A 22747-nucleotide genomic window follows, 5' to 3' on the forward strand; every position below is an offset into this window, starting at 1 on the left:
TCAAACCTTGCGTTTTGCATTTTTCTATTCATTAGGGCTTCACAGTTAATTGGATTTTTAATTAAGCTGCCACTTTAATTAAAGATGTCAATTTGATCGCCCAGTACTCCCCTGCTTGTTTTATTAACTGCAATAAAATTGTCACCCACTATGCTCTAGAGGAAACGTTACTCCGAATCTTTGTGCATGAAGCCTGGAGGAAATCATTTCAACAGTGTAAGTCGTAATCTCAATAAACACGCATAGAGGCTTTCGCAATCCAAACTTCATGCGAAATATCTTTAATATAATAAATAATTCACTGGGTTATAGAACTGAGGATAGATTTCTATAACACTCTGTTCTTCAAATCTTATTACAATATCCGGAAATAAAGATGAATATATATCTTGTACATGAATATTGTACTGTACATAAAAGAAATGTTATATAGAGTGTTATATTCTGTAATGTAATGATTTTATTGTATAGACCAAATAAATAAAAAAATAAATAAATTCCTGCATCAAAGAGAAAACAATTCATATTTTGTGCTGTGGGTTTGGCCACTGAAATGTGACACCAATGACAATGACTAATGAGAAAATTATTGCCTGGAAAGTTCTGCCAGCTTCGTCTTTTCACTTTATGATATTCATATTTCTGTCAAGGATTTGTAGAGGTGATGGATGCAAATGAAGTCTTTTATCGTGCATGAAATTGTGTAAAAATTAACAATGAACACTGAGTAAAAAAAGCAGATCAAGTATCAACATGACGAAAAAAGTAATGTTATGAAACGCAAGAACTTATATAGGGGTGCTTATCAAGGTGACTAGGACATGGAAGGGCTGATGGGTAATGTAGTCACTGCATAATCACTGACAAGCCTTAGTTTAACCCTAACAATTTATGGCGAGTATGCTTTTCACATTCGACCTTACTAAGAATTTTTCATGGATAATTATTGCTTTCAATTGTATTTTGTGTTTCACAAGCTCTCTGTTCATGGATACAATTTTTTTTACATTTTTTTAACACTTGACTAGCAAATATGCTCTGCTGGTTTATAAGGGTCTGTGTGTGGTGTGCTACATATTGCTAGCTTATGGTCAGGTCACCAAACCTGTAAACTAAAATGTGTGTTTTTTGCCCATAGTCCTTATTATCTTATAAAAACATTCCTGTTGTAGTACAGCCGCAGTACTTCTGTCAGATCAGCTGCACACGGTAAGCCTGTGTGACCTTTCTTCCAGATGGATAGGGGCATTACTTCATAGAGTAGTGCCCCTTGTACAGCAGGTGAACACAGCACATTCTCACCCCACAGCGTGAGGTGTTATTGCAGCTCTGTCCTCTGGCCTCAAGACTTAAAAACGTTTACTGAGGGCTGTGCTGCTTTAGATGTGAATCTCAAAGAAATCAGTGAATCAGTCAGTAAATGATGTTTTTAATATTAAAATCCCAATACTTTAATATAGAGTTTACTCAGTCGTTATTGAACCATAATTCTTTACAATATGTATCCTGTGCTTATCCCAGGAGTCTCAGGGCACAAGGCAGGGTACACCCTGGACGGGATGCCAGTCTATAACCGGGCAGAATCACACACACACACACACACACACACACACACACACACACACACACACACACACACACACACACACACACACCTATACATGCACTATGGATATTTAATTTAGAGTTCACTCAACTGCTAACTTTACAAAAAATGATTGAAGGACCTTAGATACTTTGCAAATACTTTTATTTCTTTCATTTACTTGGTTAAATGTTAATAGCTTAGATTACATCCTTGAATCAGCCCTTGGTTTATGCAATGTTTTCAGGAACATTTATACAGTGTGTTTCTCATATTTATAAAACCTCTCTAGGAGACAATCTGCCGCCTCCACCTTTCTCAGCTTAATTATCATACTGCAAATGTGAGATAATGGAAAAGCCATGTTTGGTGTGGAATTTCTAGATGAACTGCACATCACAAGCATAACTCCTGCTGAAAGATGGCTAAGATTACTCAGTTTACTTAGCATTTCAAACCTAGGAAAGGAAAGGAAAGGAAAGGAAAGGAAAGGAAAGGAAAGGAAAGGAAAGGAAGAGATGGAGATGGCCTACATTGATGATCTACATTGATCGGCTCTCCGAGAACAACCAAGAACAGCAATCTGAGGCCACAGCAGGCACATTTGGAGCACTTGAAGACTAGAAATAGATTAGGTGCCATTTTTATTATCTGTATCCACTTTTGGGGGGGATCCCAGTGTGTTGAATCAAAAAGATCCTTGTAATTATAAGAAGAAATTTCTATATTATTTGTTATATACTCAAGCACACACAGTACGACATCTAGTGAAATTCTTTTCACCTGTTCCTGTCATAAAAAAAGAAAAAAGAAAGTAAAATAGAAGCAAAATAGAGTTACAGTGAAAATATATATATATATAATATATGAAAATATATACATATGAATATGGTTCTGTAGCAGAAAAGTGTGACTACTATGAATAAAGCGCAGATGGAGTGAACATGAACACTTAAATAGTTATTTGAAAATAAAGGAAAATAGTTATTTGAAAATAAATAAACAAGAAAAGTGTGATGAAATTGTAAGCAATTATAAAAATGTTTATTATGCGTTGCATAAATCTGGGTGAGGTAGTAGGTGTTGTGCAGAAAATGTCCAGAGAAGTTTAAGCTCTCGTTCTGTGTGTCGTCTTGTTTTGGAGCCTGAATGCAGGACGAAGCTCCTCCTGGTGCTCACTGTGTTGACAGTGCGAGACAAAAGACAGTACAGACAATACAAAAAACTACAGGACAAGTACACAAAATAGCATTGATCGGTGTGCATACTGTATGTTATACAGTACATTGTGCAAAAATATAGGAATCTGAACAAAGACGGTACAAGAAACTTGTGTAATAGCAGCAGTTGGATGAGGTATTGAAATGTGGTGTGCAAAAACAGCATGCAAATAGTTTAATGTGGGTGGTGCTGTAGACATGGATGCATAATGAATGAGTATTTGAGTGTGTTTTTGATTTGGTACAGTTCAGTGCAGTCGCAGTTTCCGGTACAGCTCCACAGAAATGTTGAATCTGTTTCACTAAGACACAATATGTCCCCCCTTTCAATTCTATCCTACTTCATCTCACTAGTATTGTAAATGGTGGAGAATGTTTGCCTCACATCTCCAGGGTTGAGATTTTGATTTCCACCTGTGTACATGGAGCTTGCATGTTTTCCCTGTGCTTCAAGTTTGTTCCCCAATCTAAAGACATTTGCTGTAGACTGAATGACATCTCTAAATTGTCTGTAGAGACTGGATGTGTGCATGATTGTGCCCTGTAATGGGTTTGTACCCTGTCCCAGGTGTCCCTAGGTGTCGCCTGCGTTGTGCCCTGAGTCCCCTCGGGGAGTCTCCGGGTTCCTGTGACCCTGTGATAGATAACCGACACACAAAATGGATTGATGGATCTCACTGGCCTTGGTAAGATTGCCCTACCAGACTTTTTTGTGAAAGTATTTTCCCATTTTCAGAATCAATATTATTTTAAAATGCCATTAATATGAACCATAAACCTGACCAGTCTATTATTTCAAATCAGCTCCAAATTGCACAAGTTAAACTCTCTATGTTTTCTAGGAACTTTTGTAAAGCTCAGCCCTTACTGCTACTCTATCTGTGTAAAGATATGAATACAACCCTGTGGAATTTGTGGTATCATTATGATTCTCTGTAATTTCATATCATTTTACAGCATGATGAGAGGGCAGATGGGATCTGTACAGCAGCTCGGTTGAAAGTGCTCTCGGCCCTCGGATCCAGCTGTCTGTGGTCAGCGTCTACACTGCTGGATTCCCGAGACCCCCCTCCTCTCTCTCTCTCTCTCTCACTCTCTCTCCCTCTCTCTCTGTTATGTGGCACTGACGAGGGCTGAGAGCGGACAGGCCTGGCACGGCATGAATAGGGTCAGTTAGATTTCAAATATCTGCTGATGAAAAGTGCTGAAGCTGTGTTCACAGACAGGAGCTGCTCACACAGCTACAAAGAGCTGCTTTCAGAAAGAACGAGAGAGAGGAGGGGGAAAGGATTGCTAGCTTCTCTCTGTTCTTCGTCCTACACAAATGAGTGAGAGGGAGAATAAATGCGGAAAGAAGGAGGACAGAGAGGCAGAAAGACAGGCCTGAAGGAAGAGGGAGAGATGGTTGGAGAGCAAAATGTGGGGGAGTGTGTAGTTCTGTGGCATGTCTAAGAGGCCGCACTGAAATGCTCTCCAGTACAATAGAACAGGTGTTATGCAGTGTAGAGTTTCAGGGAGGAAGGGTGCGGAGGTAGAGAAGGGGATATTGACATTCACGACTGACAAAAATGCTCAGGGAACATTGTTTTTACAAAGGAAAATGTGTTGATGGAATTTACCTTAAAAAGAAAGAGGGGATAAAAGCTGAGCTCATCTTCCTGGAGTGAACCAGAGTTAACTCACCATGCATTTTGACTTTGATCCTTTTCACAACGTAAAATGCATTAAAAGCAAAAGAAAATGAGTCATTTCTTTAAAACTGGCTTTCTTTTGTTAATGGAAAGTGACATATTGTTAATAATACTTGCATAGAAGGAAAAAAACAAATATATCACATTATCTCTTCTTAATCAAATTTTATTCAATAGAATGATGTTCTGTATTAAAGGTTGAGAACAGCTTCCATTTAACTTAATTAACACTAAATATATCCCGAGCTAATTATGACTTTCTTTTGCTTTCAAGTTATATTTATAAGTTCTGTTCATTTTTTCCCATCCCATCTGGTGTAAGTTATCAGTGCACATTGACATGCATGTTAAGAAGCACAGTAAGCACTAAAGAAATTGCTCAGGTTTTATTGTAGGTTTATATAGACTCAACAAAGCCAGATGTTAGTTGTGTGAAAAATATGCTGTGTAACTTTATACTATATGCTCACACCATGTCGTGCCTGCTGCTCTGTGAATAACCAAAATAGCATCTATTCCCAAAACGTACTGAATGTAACCTTAACTGGACGGACAGCAGGGCCATTTATACCCTAAGGAGATCATTTGGAGTGGCTTTTTTCCCCTCTTATTCTTTTTTACCTTTTCTTCTGTCATTGCTCATGTTTCAGGGGAAATCTTGGTGAATTACTAAGAAAGAAGCAAAAAAAGAGACAAAAGGAATTAAGTTATATACTGGTGCAAATTGTGACAGGTACGCTGTGTGTGTGTGTGTGTGTGTGTGTGTGTGTGTGTTTGTGTGTGTACAGTGTGTGCAGCAGTAACTGTGTGAGGATAGCAGCTGCTGTGTGAGCTAGAAGGGACAAACACACACACACACACACACACACACACACACACACACACCATCTCAGCAGACGGGGCAGCAGAGGGGGTTCAGGAACCAGCTAACCATGAAATCAGACAGATGAGTCAGCGAACGCAAGACGACATTGGAGCTCTGTGCCCTTATGGTAAAAAAAAGGAAAAAAATATATATTTGGCTGGCTCCAAAAAAGAAAAAAAAAAATCTTACAGACTCTTTCATCAGCTGGCCCTAATTCTGCCCTGCATGCTGGCTGTTCTAATGTCCTGTGCCTTTCAAAGTGTTTAATTATCCTGTGTTGGTGTATGGAAAGCAATGAATAATCTCTTTAGCATATTATTTCCTAACCTCCTATTAATCAAATTCAGGTATGTTACAAATATTTTTCCCATCCCACACCTTATTACACCAGCTGATTACAGAAGCAAAAGCATTTGCTTACAGTTTGGAAAGAAACATAGTGAGCAACAATAGCTTCAGCTTTTCATAGTTTCATCCGGCCAAGATATTAGAGTCCAATGGGCTCTAAGCTCAGTTTGACCTTCACATTTTATATCTCATCAACTAAGGTACAACTTGACCATACATCCAGACCATTTAGCAATTTAAAGAGAAAAAAAAAAAAAAAAAAAAAAAAAAAAATGCCCTTTGAGGTGCCTCAGAAATGCTTGATTAGATGGATGTTTGTCCTGAATGACCTCAGTAACTGAAAGGCCCCTCCTAAATTGGCCATAGCCTCCTGAGGCTGGGCACAGCAACCTGGGAAAGCAGGACTCACATTCACACAGCCAATCAAAGACTCAGAGAGATCAAAGGTGGCAGAAACTAATGCAAATCTTCATGGATTATCACCCGGATGAAACCGCAGAAGTGTTTTAGTGCTCTTCAGGTCAAATCCCAATTCATAGCAGGAAATGAATGGAGCAGAATAAAGTTTAAAGATTAGAGAATTAAAATAAAAATTAGTCAAACTCAATAGTTGAATTTAACATTGAATTATTCTTAAAGAAGTGTTCTAAGAATGGGTTCTAAAGAATTCTAAAGAAACAAACTCTTACTGTAAAAAAAAATAAATAATTAAATAAATGATATACAGTGTATACACTGTTCCCCAAAAGTCTCATAATTTTAGAAAAAATGGCTTCCAAAATTGTTCATCCATATATCCACACAATATTATAAATTGAATAATGAGGAGTGTATTGCATATACAGTGTGTGTGTATGTAAAATACACTCGTTGTATTAGTGCAATGTATACAGTTTGGCATATACTTTAATACTACATCAGACCTGAATGGAAAGAAACATGATCTCAGTGGTTTTGACTGTGCCATAGCTGATGGTACCAGACGAACTACTTTGATTAATGTAGATACTGGTTGGGGTTTTCATCTGGGGTATAAATGCACAAAAGCTATAGAAATTATTACACAGAATAATGTAACAAAAAACACCCATTAGGCAGCAGGTCTGAGGGCAAAAATATCTTGTAGCGATAGGAGAGAGGTCAGAGCAGAATGGCCAGACTTATTTGAGCTTGATAATTTTCCAATCTTCAGCTCTTCAGTTTGAGATATCCTATGCCCAGTGTAGCCTCAGATTCCTGTTCTTAGCTAGCTGAAACCTGATGCCGTTTTCTGATTTGTAGTTTATCCTCCTCATACTGTATGTCCGACATGCTGTGAATTCTGAGATGCTTTTTGCTCTCCAGAAGTGTAAAGAGTGATTATTTACCCTAGTCTTCCTGTCGGCTCAGACCAGTCTGTCCATTCTCCTCTTAACTTGCCTGAATGTCCAGGTCTTCAGGTGTTCCTAATAAAGTGGACAGTGATTGTATTTTTCATATATAAATTGTAAAGTTTCATTAACTTAAGCATTTCCATCTGCCACTTACTTCTTACTGCGTTTATTAAACTTTATTAAGTAAAAGTTCACTCTCAAATACTGAGTATTCCTTTCATTGCAGAAAGTACTTAAAAAACAGTCCACCATCACAATTGTCAGCGTCTGAAAAATATTTGTTTGTCTTTCTGTCTGGCTGTCAGCTTCAATTTATTGTTTTAAAAAAAGGGCATCTGTGGTTTGAGATAAGATAAGATAAGATAAGATAAGATAAGATAAGATAAGATAAGATATACCTTTATTCGTCCCACAATGGGGAAATTTCACTGTTACAGCAGCCAAGAGTAATAAAATGCAAATATATAAAAAGAATAGAGACATAATATAATATACAGTATATACAAAACAAAATGTATATATATAAAAAAAAGATGTATATTGCATGTTTTTCAAAATTTCTGTTATTGCACGTTTGAGATGAACTTAGATGGTTTTGACTTTGATAGAAATAAAAACACACAGATGGATGGATGAAATCATGGGAGCAAATACGGGTTAAATTATTCAGTATAGCCTACTAGAATATTTATTCTCCAAGCCAATACCAAATATTTGAACCAGGATCTAAATAGCCATAGACAGAGGAAATGCATTGTTAAATCTGTGCTTTTTTCTGTGAAAGAGAATATTACAGAAGGCCCTATAGCTGTTGACTTGAATTCATGGAGAGGGCCTCGCTTCATTAAAGAAAAATGAAGCATTAAGGGAACTAAAGATATATTATTAAATATATATTATTAAACAGATATGTTTGTAGGCCTCTGTGAAACAGAGTTCGTGACATGTTGCGGTGTGACGTACCATCCTATTATTTCAGCAGTTCCTTTATTTCACCTGATATGACAGCATTTGGCATGTTTTAGGTCTAACCTACTTAAATAACTACTGTCGGCTTTACAGCCCTAATAGCACCAATTTAAAATGAATTGCTGGTAATAAACAAACAAATAAGATGTCTGAAACAGGTAGAAACATGTAGCAAATAAAGGTGTCTTCTAACAGAGCTATACCATTCATTGAATATTAAAACACCAACATTGGAGCTACTGTAGGCTTATAGTCATTTTAGGTATATTGTCAAAATGTGTTTAAAAAAATCTATCTAGACTACATTATTTTTTAATGCAAAATTTAATGCACATTTTTCATGCCACATTACCAACAGTTTGCTTTAGATATCAAACAGCATTATAAAATGATCATTTGTAAAGTTCTTAACAAAGCAGTGTGGGTTAATCCATTTCTAGAAATGTTGCAGACCAGTGGTTGTTTCAGCCACCAGAAAGCACAGGCTTTTTAAAATTCTTCCTTAGACTGTGTAAATAAATAAATAAATAAATAAATAAATAATAAAAAACAGAAACAGACAATGAACAGAAATAAGAGGTAATAGAATACGATATTACATGTGATATGTAGTAGCAGTAGAGCATTATGTGCAATTTATGCTACACGTAACAAAACAGAATTTGAAAACAGTACAGAAATGATGTACTAAATGTTTAGTAAATATTGTAACTATACCATATTTTAAATGCTCTAGATAAAAAGTGTTAGCAATAATTCTTCATATCAATGCATAGATAGATAGATAATTTCCTCATCCTGTATCTCAACTCCTAACTCTACCTCTCACATTCACTGATCCATGAGTTGACTTCGTGCTGAGGCTGCTGAGCTCGAGCCTGTGCTCGACTGCCTTCTTTACACGTTCTGACAGGCCTGAGCAGCTCAGGCCTCTGCGAGTACTCGCCTATTTATTAGAGCCTTTCAGCTCAGTGTCCAGCCAGTGCAAACACTATGCCAGCTAGCTCGGAGAAACGCTGACCAAGTAAATACTTGACTCGACTGGAATAAAAGCAGAACTCACACTACTGGACACACATATGGAAAGATTAGACACAGTACAGCATGTACACAGACACACACATATACACACAAACTCACACAAAGGCATACGTTTTCCAGCTGACTTCAGGTGCAGTCAGTTGCTGGCTAAATGGTTGTGCTGGAAACGAGTGTCAGGGGTGTCAGCAGCTGAGATGAAGAGAGTGAAGTTAATGAGTGGGAAAAAACAGCAGTGTCACTGGGCGGTGGGGGGGAGAGGGCAGTTATTTCAGGACACCGTGGCCGACATCCAGAGACAGAGGCAAGATGAAAATGTTGCTAATTATATGAGGCAAAGGATTTCCAAAAGGTTTTAGACTGTGTAAAAGTCCACAGATTTTACTACAAATAAAATCTAGTCCTCAACATTATGATACAATAATCAGGTTTGGTTAATAACACAATTATGTATATTAGTTAAAGAAATGGAAAGAACACTGCCTAGAGAAGGCTGTCCATTAAAAGAGACCAGGCATGAGGACATTAGTCAGGCCAGAGGGAGCGTTCAAACCAAACCCACTTAGCAAACATGTGGAAGGAGCTTGTGAAGTCTGTTAAGTCTGTTAAGATCAAAATTGATTTATTTTGGCCTTTGCACAAAGCATTACTTTAGGTGGAAACCCAACACTATTTATCATCCTAATAACACCATCCCAGTGAAGTATGGAGACAGTAACACCATGTTTTAGGATGCTTTTTATAAGAAGGGACTGGGAAATTTAAAGGCGACTTGGATGGAGCTAAATACAGGGCAGTCCTAGTCAAAAACCTGTTCCGCTTAGTTATTTTTACCTTCTAATCTGAGATCTACTGTTGTCTGATTGATATGCTGATGTAAGAAAAACCCCTTAAATGTGTTAGAATGGCCCAATCAAAATCTAGACCTCAATCTGACTGAGAAAATGTGGCAATAATGTGGCTGCCTGCCAACAGTCTCCATATAGTCTGACAGAGTTTGAATAAATTCACCAAGAAGAATGAAAAACATTTCAGGCTCTATAGATGTGCACATCTGATAGAGACATATCTGAGAAGATAGGTGTAATTACAGCCAAAGATGGTTCTAATAAGTATTGAATCAAAAGGTAAATGCTTTTGCAACCAAAACATTCTTACATCTTTTAAATTAATGTGTGTGTGATAATAAATCTTTAAATGTTAGACATATTGCATAAATCAACTTCTACAAATTTCAGCTGGTAACAGTATAAAATACTGAAATATTCCAAGGAGGGTGAATTCTTATGCAAGGCACTACAAATGCTTCAAAAGCTATATTCATATCACAGGAACCAAGGACTCTCCAGAGCTTTCAGCGTAGGTGGTGTAGAGAGCTCAGGTAAGAGCTTGTGAAGGAGCAGGGGAAAAAAGCTGTAATCAGTTATCAGGAGAATTAGATTACATGCTCATTTTCTGTTCTCAGGGTTGAAACCCTTGTGGGAGAGGAAGTTGCCCATCACCATCACTAGTTGCCTCCACTGAGGTTAATCTTTTCCACAATCCATTCAGAGATGGAAAGAAATCTGTAAAGCACACAGAAATCAAATATCTCTCTGTTTGCTACATGCCTCAACACAACCTGTCAGCGTTCGCCATTCTATTATCATTTTCTCACCTCCACAGTTTCTTCTCACACCTCCAGCTTTCACACTGCTTTGATATTTTAAAACTTGATTCATTCTATGGTTCTTCCATTGCAGTTCCCACACACCCTCCTCTTCCCCTCCTATTCATAATCAGCAATAATAATAACATAATGTAGCCAGGTTTGTTTGTCACACTGCCCTCAAGTGGATTGTTGTGGTAACAGGGGCATGATAAAGCTTCAGCTTTAGGGGTTAATGTTGTGTGGTCAGGTAACATGTGATTGTTTACACACATGCATTATTAACAGCAGCATACAGGATGTACTTACAATCCTGTCTTTTTCTCAATAAGCATTTGTTATATAGTTCATTGAACTTAGATACATACAATGAAGCGTGAAAAAATCCATCTTTCACCTTGCATCCTTTTTGTCCACCTGGACAACCAGAGAAAGATTAAGCCTGCAACTGATACACAATGTTCAGAGCTTAATAACTAGCTTCAGGGCTTAATTACTCTCTCTCACTCACTCTCAGGAACCACTTTAGCCTGGTCAAGATTGCAATGGATCCAAAGCCTATCCCAGGAACACTGGCCGTGAGATAAGAATACACCTTGTAGGCATCACCCACACAATATTTGCACATACTCATGTCCTCATGTCCTTGGGGCAATTTATTTCTAGCCAATTCACCAACCATGATGTTTTTGGGATGTGAAAGGAAACCAAACAGCACAAGAATCCCACAAATACATGAGGTCAACATGTAAAGAAAGAAGGGTATTGATCAATTAAGCTGAAAGCTTTTACATTTTATTAGTATTGTAAGGCAGGATTATACTGTAAGCAAGTAATTCCATGTACAAATCAAAATTTGTGATATGCTTAAAACTGCGATCTGCTTTAAGCACAAATATTGAAATGACTTCTTTCTTTGCTTTCACGTTTTCTTGCTGACTCTTTGTACATTTCAGCTTTCATAGGTTTTAGTGTGTTGTATCTTGTACCTTCTGTACCTTCTGTGTGTTGTACCTTCTTTCATTATGCGGTTTAGAAGTGGCCAAGTCAAGTACTTCTATCTCATGTATGAAGGAATGGCTGGACTACAACGAGATAATTGCATTCTCCCACAGCCGGCCTTAAAATATTCTGTGACTACAGCTGAAAGAGGAAGGCCTCTGGTTAATTAAGCTGTAACCACTGAGGTGCCATCAGTGTGATAGCAGGCAGTTAAGTACAAAGTCAGTAAACCCAGCTACACAGCAGCAATTAAGCAGATGCCAGATGAAATTTTAATTAATTTGCAGCTTGCTATGAGCTCATACTACTAGAACCCTCATAATTTTGTTTTAATTTATAAAAAATTAAAAGAAAAGTGCAGAAATATGTTGCTCCAAGACTCATACCGTTACTGGAAAATTAAAAACATCCAATGAGAGGGCAGTAATACCTTGTTGATAAGAGAGGTCAGAGAAGAATTGTCAGACTTATTCAAGGTGACAGGAAGTCTACAATAAATCTATGACCACTATTTATAACCATGGTGAGCAGAAAAGCATCTCAGAGCACACACAAAAGATCGCTTTGGGTTTCAGTCCCGTGAACAGGAATCTGAAGCTATAGTGAGCACAGACTCGCTGAAACTGGACAGTTGAAGATTGGAAAAATATTTCTTCAATCTTCATTATAATAGAAAATAGTGTGATTTCTAGATGGTTTGCACGATATCCTCTGAAGCGTACATGCTGTGTTTCATCTTGTCGCCATCTTGTCGCCAAACCATTTGTTTTTAAGTTCCCTGTTACAGATGTGTACTGCACCCTATCTCTGTGTTTAGAACCATATGTTTGATTGATCTCCTGTTTCTTTAATTACTCCATTAAAAGATCATCATGGGAAATGGCCAAAGGCAACACACACACACACACACAAATTACTTACATTACATTACATTGCTATCTGTTTACAGTTCTCTGTCTAAAATCAGATTAAGACTTGCTGCTGGACACCTAATACAACATAAACTGTATTTAGGAAGAAACATTAACATGTTTGGGTCAATATGTGTATACATTTGTTTGAAATTCCAGACATGGGCAAGTCTTTGGCCTTTAACCACAGACCTTGCTTAATGCGCTTTCATTCATAAATCTCGAAAGGACAGCTTAGTCTTTAAACACATGGAAACGGTTTGCTTACCCAGACTCCACACAGCTCTATTCTCTTTCATAACAGAGAGGAAGGCTGGAAACCGGCTGATAAGAAAGGAGAGAAAGGAGGAGTAGAGGAAGGAACACACACAAAGTCAGAGAGAGAGAGAGAGAGAAAGAGAGAGAGAGAATCTCAGCAGCATTAACTGTTTTCAGACCTGTTTCACATGTGGAGGTCATTACTACAAATGATTTTTTCCAGTAATTCCCCTCAGTCACAGATAATCTTCACAATTCACTGTCTTTGCTGTCCCCCACCCTCTCACTCTCTCTCTGTCTCTCTCTCCCCTCAGCCACGGTATCTGTATCCTGATGCGTATCTGTTTTCTCTGTAGTGCAGTTAGGTCTGATTAGTGACTTTTGATAGTACTACAATGCTCATCTACATTATCACGAACATTGAATTAGCTCTCAGAAGCTTTAATCAAGTTCTTTTGTGGCAACCTCAACACAAAAAAAGTGCTTTTTGAGAGTGATGGTGTTTTTACCACTGATCACAGACCTTACAGTGTGTTGTATATAAGCACACGGTATATCAGTTGGCTGAAAATAAATCTGTTCCTTTAATAGAATTGAAATTTATAATATTCCTTATGAAAAAATTCTCTTGCCATTCCTTGAGAGGTATGAAAGAATTGGGTGGAAATGTTGAGGCTTAGCATTTAGCCAGGCAGCTGTTGTGTTCTGGAAATTTCCGAAAGAAAAGAAGTTGCTTGTTGAAATTTCTGGAGAGGTGTTTTAATAGGAAAGTCTGTTTACATCGGACACAGAAGATGATTAACAGTCTAGTTGGCTTGTAGAAGTTGTACAGACAACAGGAAAACATGCTGAATGAGCCAGAACAAAATTACCAAGACTTGAGAGAAAAAACAAACAAACAAACAAACTAAAAAGTATTCAGTGCAAGATTTTAAATGATCTGGAAACATTAAGGCATTATTTATATTTGATAAGAGCTTGCAGTTGAAAGTGACAAGCAAACCTCCTGTCTTGAGTCCCTTCAGCTTCCACACATTCTAGTTTTCATGTTCAGGCAAGACAGTGGTGTCTATTTTTGCGGAAGGAACTTGTATCAACTTTCTCCCTGTGCGTTCTTTTGGCCTTAAAACTCTGTCAAATGTGTCATTTGGTGCTTAGGAAAGGGTGAGTGATAGCAAATATGTTTTTCCAGAGGGCTACATTGATCTTTACCGGTTTGTGTTTGCTTTCTGCAGTAAGCTCTATTCCCCTCAAGGTAACATCATCAGGTGTTAGTGACTACAGGGAATGTGGAAGGCTTGTCAGTTTTTAGCACAGATTCTGCTATAGGCTAGAAATCTGTGCTTGGTCTGCAGGGGTCTATTGGGAAATGGTGTAGCATGGGGGCGCTTTTCAAAATTAGTTCTTGGATTGGAAAATCTTGAAAATCTTCTTGAATCTTGAATTCTACTCAGTGTGACTTTTTTGTTGAAATGTATTTTGAATGAGATGTTAGAGTATAAAGCAATGTCTAACACTAATATTCATCTATTTATATTTCTATTTTAAATGGCCACTGTTTGCACAAATAGCAAAAATTTGATATCAGGAACCAAACTTTGTTCATCTACAACTTAAATAACTCCCCAAATTCTTCTTAATGAGTGCTAAATACCTGTTTCAGAAATAGAAGGTCTTGGTAGGATTAGTAATGTTTGAAATGCACTTCAAACGATTACAATTAGCCTGTAGAGTAGTGTAAAGGAAATCTTTGCGGTACTTGATCCAGCTCTTCTGTACCATGCACAATTTGATTCCACTAATTAGCTTCTTTCATTATGTAAAGACAGCAACTGTTTAGTGAATATAGCAGTGAAGTGTGTGTGGTTTGCTATACATCTGGAACTAATTTATTGGTCATATTGTTCATGTTTGATGTAATTAAATGGAAGATGTCCATAAGGTCTATTAATGTCCCATATTGGAAAGGTACAGAAGCATTCCCCTAGTCTACTGCAAGAATTGTCCTAGTGATACAAAGCTGTCCACATTAATGAGGCAGCCTTTTATTCTCCTGCCAAAGCAGCTCACTAACTATGCCGCCTTTAGAAAAGCACCAAGGACACTTCTTATATCAAGTGCAGTCCTTATTCTACAGTGTTCATCAATAAGCGACTGTGACTCACTTGCCTTGTCAGGTTCTTTCTGAAGGCTGAGACTGAGGCTAAAAGGTGCCTTTCATCAGCGGTATTGTTTATTCAGCAGACAAAACACCAGGTCAAGCTTTGTGAGTCAGGAAGAGGGAAAGCAGCCATTTTAATCCCCTGCCTGACTTTTAATATACACAAACGAGTGTGTGTCGGCGCAAAGTCAGGAGTCTGTGAGAAGAGGTGAGCAAGTGTCATTTAGAATATAATCATTTCTGCATTCACTTCTGAAGCCAAGTGACCCATCCGGCTTTGCGACAAACAGCACAGCGCCTCAGGGCCTACGAGGTGAGTGTCTGAGCCAACTGCAAAACCTGCAGGGCTTTTAATATTTTATCATGGCTCATCCAGTCTAGAATATTTGAGCTTCTGTCAGAGATATTTGCTCCACAGCAGGGACCTAAAGCATGTGTGTCTGAGAGTTTACTGGGATGACTATGACTCATACCTTTTCACAGAGATCAAGGTGCAGGATTTAAAAAAGAAAAAAAAATTCATAGATTTTTCAGCAACAAAGCAAACCGATTCAAGTTGTTAAAAGGAATTGCTGTGTCCTGCCTGGATTTATTGCTAAATGCATACAGAGTGCTTTTCAGATTTGACAGAAGACATTTAAATCAGAGAACTAACATGTACAGCTTCTATCACTTTAGTGGAGTCTTGAGAGAAAGTCTCCAGGGTTAGAGAGATAGGAAAGGCACATCAACTTAATAAACAAGCCAAAAGGCTCAGCCTGTTGGGAATAGTGCATGCAGCTAAGCTCTGATCTTTCTCAAATGGAAATGAGCATACACACCCACCCACACACACCATCCTAATTCAGTCATTAAAGCCTTGGCCAGCTGAACATTTGGGACATCCCAAGCATGTCTGCTTTTAGATGATTTTAATAGGCCCGTTTTATTTTTTTTTTAAAGGCAACACCCCCTCGTTTGTGATTTTACCCCTTTCACCCCCACCTTTCTTCTCCTCATAGATGAAATTTCTCCAGGGTTGCTGTCTTTTTATGACAGTATCTGCACTCTTACCTACCAGCTGTGTCTCATCTACCCCACCTCACCATGCTATTATTTATTCTTCTTAACGAGTATATAAGAACTGATCTGTATTCTTGGATGAAATATACAGATGAAGTGATACCTAGAAGCTTTAGCTATGACTTATCCATTTATCTCTTTTTTTTTTCACCTGTGCCCAATGGTAAAACGCTACTGCAATTGTCAGCTGTCTGCCATGTAAGCAGCCTGGCCACCATTCTGGAGGACATGATTGCAGTGTTCCTATGGAGTATTGAGCACCATCAGCAGAGGCATCAGACACAGAGAAAGAGAGTGATCTAAAATCATACATATTTACTAGCATCTGCCTCACAGACATGCTATTTGCAAATCCCTGGCCACCCTCTGCCTCCTGCACATGAGACTGTGACATTTCAACAAGAGGAGACTCCCTGTGGCTTTCAGGGACCTAGGAAGAATTCATCTGCTGTGCTCTGGATTTATTCGTCTCAATACATCTGTTAGAGGAACTGCAAATTGAGTTTTTATTATTCATTCTCCCAAGGCCATTGGTGAGGTCAGAAGAACAAGAATTTTGCAGTCTTGTTATCTTATACATGCATTATAATAATAAATATCAGAGGTTCATGTTGAGACTTGCCCCACAGGATGTCAATTCAGCTGGAGTGCTGTGAAAGTCTAATTAAAAAAATGATAAGAAAAAGAGTAATGAATTAATTAAAGCCTTTTTGTGTTTTGTGGCATATGTATATACACAGCGAAGTGTATGCATATGTATTATGTATTATATATAGCAGATTTATATATTTTTTACTTTTATATTTTTAAGTGCAAATAATTATTAAAAATCTTTAAAAATTCTTTAAAATTGCATGTGTAAAAATATTATATATGTGTGTGGTCCAGTTGTTCCAAAAAAATATATATTTTTTTTAATAATCATTATTCCTTGACAACACTATGTAAATACCTCTTGTGAACAATTAAAAAAAATAATTTTGCCTTTCTAAATCATGGCCTACTGAGCTCATTTAGCTCCATAGTGTTATTAATAAGGTAGGAAAAATGCAGCCCTATACATTTTTATGAACATTTTAAGTAGAGAAGGAGCAGTAGTACATGACTGTTTATGACAGTATTTTGGCTTTTACAACAATTTAGCTAGTTTAACAGTACTCAGTAGCCACCAAGATCTTGTTTTTTATAGCAAATAATTAAAGTGAATGATACTTTCCACAAAACAAAACCAAAGTGTAAATGCAGACAGTGTGTTTATGATGAACAGAACCATTTCTATTGTAATATACCATACTACAATGATTCTGGATAGAGGGATTAAGGAGAAGATAATGACCATATATCAGATATGCATGTGTACCTCTGTGGCATTGTTTTCTATTCAAAGCTTTTTGAAATACAAGACAAATGTCTTTCCCTTTTCCATTGCCCAATTTTTTGGATGCCTTTAGGACTTTTGTGTGGTTTCTAAGATGTTGTTGGGCTGGAAATATTTGCTAAAAACTTATAAACTCTAGTCAATAATACACACACTTCATTGTTGTAGTCATTTATTTACATTTATGGCATTTGGCAGACATGTTTATACAGATTAACTATCTATTACAGGGTTGCACAAAATATTCACTAGAGAGATGTCTGAATTATAAGTAAAGTGTGAATGCCTCTCGATATAAAGACAGTTGCTAGATTTCCTATTTTATGTGTATGCTTTCGTACAAGAGTTGGTCTTCTAATTTAACGACATTTTGATAGGTTTACTACATAATTACATTTTATTTAAAAAAGTAATTAAAAAATAGTCACAAAAAGTTTGTTTTCTTAAAGGACTAATGAGAAAAAATCAACAAGTGTTCAGGCTTTTTAATTAAAAAAAAGTGAAGCTCAGTCCTGAATTATTGTTAGTTACGAAGGTCAAGAGAATGTAGAGCTTCATAATGAATACTATATATAGAAGGTGTAGAATGCATTCCAAATGTATTCTTTAAATGCCTTTATTATTCGAAAAGAATGATTTATCTGCATGTACTGTATTATGAAGGATGTGGTAGCCTAGTGTTTAAGGTGTTTGATTACTGGAAGGTTGTGAGTTTGAATCCCAGGTCCACCAAACCGCTGGACCACTGATCAAGGCTCTTAACCCTCAAATGCTCATTTGTATAAAATGAGATAAAAATGTAAGTCGCTCTCTATAAGGGCGACCTGCCAAAATGCGGCAAGTGTAAATTACTCCACTGGGTATTTGAGCACCATTACAGGTTTAGTCTGGTGTTAAGTCAGTATGAGCCACCAAAAAAAAAAACTTCATGCACTTTGGTCCTACAGGTTTCTGGAAGTGTAATAGATTGATGAATTGTGTTTTTCCAGAAATTCTTCCTTCCACTGATGATTTAATGATAGTGGTGGAGATCACAGTATAAAACATCAGTCCACAATCTCTCCTATATTTTCAGTCGGGTTGAGACCTTGCATGTGCGTATGATAGAGTGTGATTTACATAATTATCTTCCTCATCAAACCTTCCAGTGAGCCCTCATGGTCTGTGGATTGGGAGCATCATCATCCTGGAAGAGACCACTCCCAACTGAATAGGAATGTTTCATCATAGAATAAAGGGTTTGACTTGAATAGTCAGTGTGTGTGTGTGTGTGTGTGTGTGTGTGTGTGTGTGTGTGTGTGTTGTGTGTGTGCATTAAAGAGAAAGGCTCCTAGATATCGTAGTTTCAGTGTTACTCCCTCTCATGCCCTGTCATTATAATTTTCATGATAGATGCTTTGCATTGCTGCAACCGGATCCAATTTACATGTGAATAAACCCAGATAATTGGATGAATGTTGACTTGTGGGTCAGCTGAATAACAATAATACGAATTGTATTTGTTGCTTCACGTTGACATCCCTGGTATGCTTTAGTGTTAAAAGCAAAATGTTTCAGCACAGGGGCTGGAGAAATGTTCACAATGTTCCTACGGTATTTTCTTTCATGCGCAGTTTTACATTATCAGTAAGACACATTTTTTTTAGAAAGTCTGTGAAACAATGTGTGCTTTTATGTCTGTGACTCACTTTGCACATCAAAAAGGAACGGGCTTTACAAAACAGAGGTGTAACTAATGTGTGTGTTTGTGTGTGTGTATGTGAAGATCAAATTTTCCCAAAACATGGAAAGAGTGCACAGCACAGCGACTTAAGTAAAAGTTAAACTTTATAGTACTCTATACTCTATATGTTATACTACTCTATACTCTATACTATATGCTACTATATATGTTATACTACGCTGTACTCTATACTGATCTATACTCAGTTCTACTATATACGCTATACTACTCTATACTCTATTCTACTATATACACTGTACTATTCTATACTTACTATATATACACGCTATGCTACTAATATATACACCTGTAATTTTCTCAATACTAGCAAAAGCCACCACAAACACACCCTCAAATTTGAAATTACAAAACCACCCTAACTACCATTTCCTTCCCTGTACAGTATACGTAAAGAATGGTCAACATGGTTGTGCATGGTGTGAAAAGTATAATGTCCCAATTCTCTACTTTTAAATTAGTTTATAGCATTAAAGGCTGTAGATCAGCTAATACATAAACTCAGAACTTAAAATAATCCTCAACAATAGAACTCCAGTGTTGTGCTGTTGTCCAGTGTTGTTGTTGTCTTGCAATTTCAGTTTATAGTAGATCATCACTCAGTCCTCTAGCTGTAAAAATGCAGTTAAAAGTAGCTTTGATGAGCTTTAACTGCTCTGACAATGCAAAACAAAATACACACTGTCATGGAGACAACCACTGTTTTCCCATTTCATCCATCAAGCATGTTGAGGTGGGAAATGACATTATAACAAACACCACTTACAAGGTATTTCAAATTCAGAATAAGTCTGTTAGCTAGTTAGGTAGGTCATGTTTTGTCATAAAAGTTAGCAATGATGCCTTTTACACATTATACTGAGTGTTACCTTTAGGCTATAGGAGTACATACAGTAGATGTTTGCAAGGCAGACTTTTCCTATGGAACATCAAAACATTCATACTGTAAATCACATAATCTGGATAGTCTAGCTCGCTCAGCTACTTGTAAATGTTTCCATAGTTTGGATGTTGAGCTGTGAAATGTGTTATATTCACAGGTTTTGGCTAAAAAAAAACTATGGGCCAGGGATGCTCATCTCTATTCATTGTGTTAGACATTGCTGCTGCTGCTGTTTCTGCTAACAAAAAAAATGTGTAAACTTTTGTCAGGAAACTGCCTTATTTTGATTGGGCCATGTGATATCTAAACAATTTGGGTATTCTGTTTTTTATTTGGCTTACAGTTTTTTTTCTGCAACTTTGATTAAAGTAAATATGGTATGTAATATGTAGTTTTTTACTTTCCACCCCTTTTCTCAATGATAGGATGATCTGTATGTTATATTCATAGAATATATATATTCATTTGTATATTATATAAATTATAAATTACTGTTTATAGTAATAACCATATATTTTGTTACAGCATATTGTATATCCTTCTGTATATCTGTATATTTGTTCATAGTATGCACACAACTGTAAATCACTCTATATTACCACTTACTTAACTTATTTAAATATTGTAAACACTGTATATCCTGCACTTGCTACTATTGAACTCTGGTTAGACCTAAACTGCATTTTGTTGCCTTGTACATGTCTAATGACAATAAAGTTGAATCTAATCTAATCTAATCTAATCATTTGTCTGGTCTCCACAAGAAAATAGCTTTATTTGCTATTACATTAATAGTGTTAATAGTGATTTAGTGACAGTGTAAGGTCATAAGAAGCATTGTACTAGAAACATGCAAACCTCTGTGTGTGTGTGTGTGTGTGTGTGTGTGTGTGTGTGTGTGTGTGTGTGTGTGTGTGTGTGTGTGTGTGTGAGTAGGAAATGTAGGACTGGGCCATAAAAAACCCAGGACAACAACCAAACATAGGTCCTGTACCTTGCTGTTCCTCTGGATAACACACTGGGACAACTAATAACCCATAAATGATATGAGGCTAAGAGAAAATGTCTCCAGAGCCACACTCTCATATATCATACACACAAGCACACACACACACACACACGCACACACACAGAAACTATTATAGAAAAAATCAACTTCTGTAGTGTTTCTAGTCCTGGTCTTTTTCTGTAGAAAAATGAAATGCTTCATGAAAATGAAATTCCTATTCTACTTTTCCAAAGCCTGGCTGTCTACCTATTTTTCTATCTATCTATCTATCTATCTATCTATCTATCTATCTATCTATCTATCTATCTATCTATCTATCTATCTATCTATCGACCTATAGATTATTGGTTTATTATATCTTATGTAATAAAGCTGGGGTCCTGCCATAAATTCAGCTTTGTATTGTGACATCCAGAATAAAATCTAAAATTTTATTTGAAGGCAGAGAATAGACATTTTGTTTTTTTTTGTAAGGCATTGCTCTAGAAGAGTTGCAACATCCCCTGTGGCACAACCCTAGATAAATAAAGATAAAAATTCCAGTTACACCTTTAGCACAAAAAAGATAACCATTAACTGTGCTTGTGTGTGCGTGTGTGTGTGTGTGTGTGTGTGTGTGTGTGTGTGTGTGTGTGTGTGTGTAAGAAAGAGAGAGAGAAAGAGAGAGAGAGAGAGAGAGTTATAACAGATACAGCAGCCATTAAAGTGACTTAATTTCAGTTAACATGATTAACAATAAATGATTGCACTCACTGTTCATTTATGGAATTAACATACAAATATTATTTTGCCTTTCTCCAAATACTTATGATATTTATTTTTTGTTTTATATTGTTATCTATACGTTGCCACATTTATGGCACTTGGCAGACTTCCTTATCCAGAGCAACTTACATTTATCTCATACATAAAACTAAGCAGCTTAAGGTTAAGGACTTTGCTCAGTATCCCAGCAGCAGCAGCAGTTTGGCACAACTGGGATTTGAACTCAAAACTTTCTGAGCCCAACATCTTAAACACTGACCTATAATTACAGCCTCAGCCTCACCAGTTTGATTGTTAGCTCAGCTTTCTGTTTGTGTGGAGTCTTGCGTGTTCTTCCTCTAGGGTTTCCTCCGGATTCTCCAGTTTTCTCTCACCTCCAGTTACTTTATCACAGCTATAAACAATCATTCGATCACCAGCTCACACAAATGCAGCTTTTCTGAAAACTTTTGGATGACTTCCTGAAAAATCCTTGCTTAAATAATAGTACATTTTTTGATCTGTTTAGTTTTGCATGCTCTCACATGTGTCCATGTGGGTTTCCTCCAGCTTCACCAGTTTTCCTCCCCCTTGCAGGCTCTCGGGTGCTTCAGCTTCTCTTCTAAATTGCCTCTAGGTATAAAATAATGTGTAAACACGAGTCCTAGTCCTGGAACTGACCTCCTATTCAGGGTGTATTTTTTTTTCTATGCACTTTTGTGCTCAATATTCACTAAATAATCAAGTATAATCATCGAAGCTCAATGGATTCATAAATTAAAGTATTATTAAACTCATAGATTTGTACTTTTCTCATCTTTCAATGCAGCACTATTTATCTTAGAAGTCTATACTCTATAT

The sequence above is a fragment of the Tachysurus vachellii genome, chromosome 13 (assembly GCF_030014155.1).
Source record: "Tachysurus vachellii isolate PV-2020 chromosome 13, HZAU_Pvac_v1, whole genome shotgun sequence".
In the NCBI taxonomy this organism is placed as follows: domain Eukaryota; kingdom Metazoa; phylum Chordata; class Actinopteri; order Siluriformes; family Bagridae; genus Tachysurus; species Tachysurus vachellii.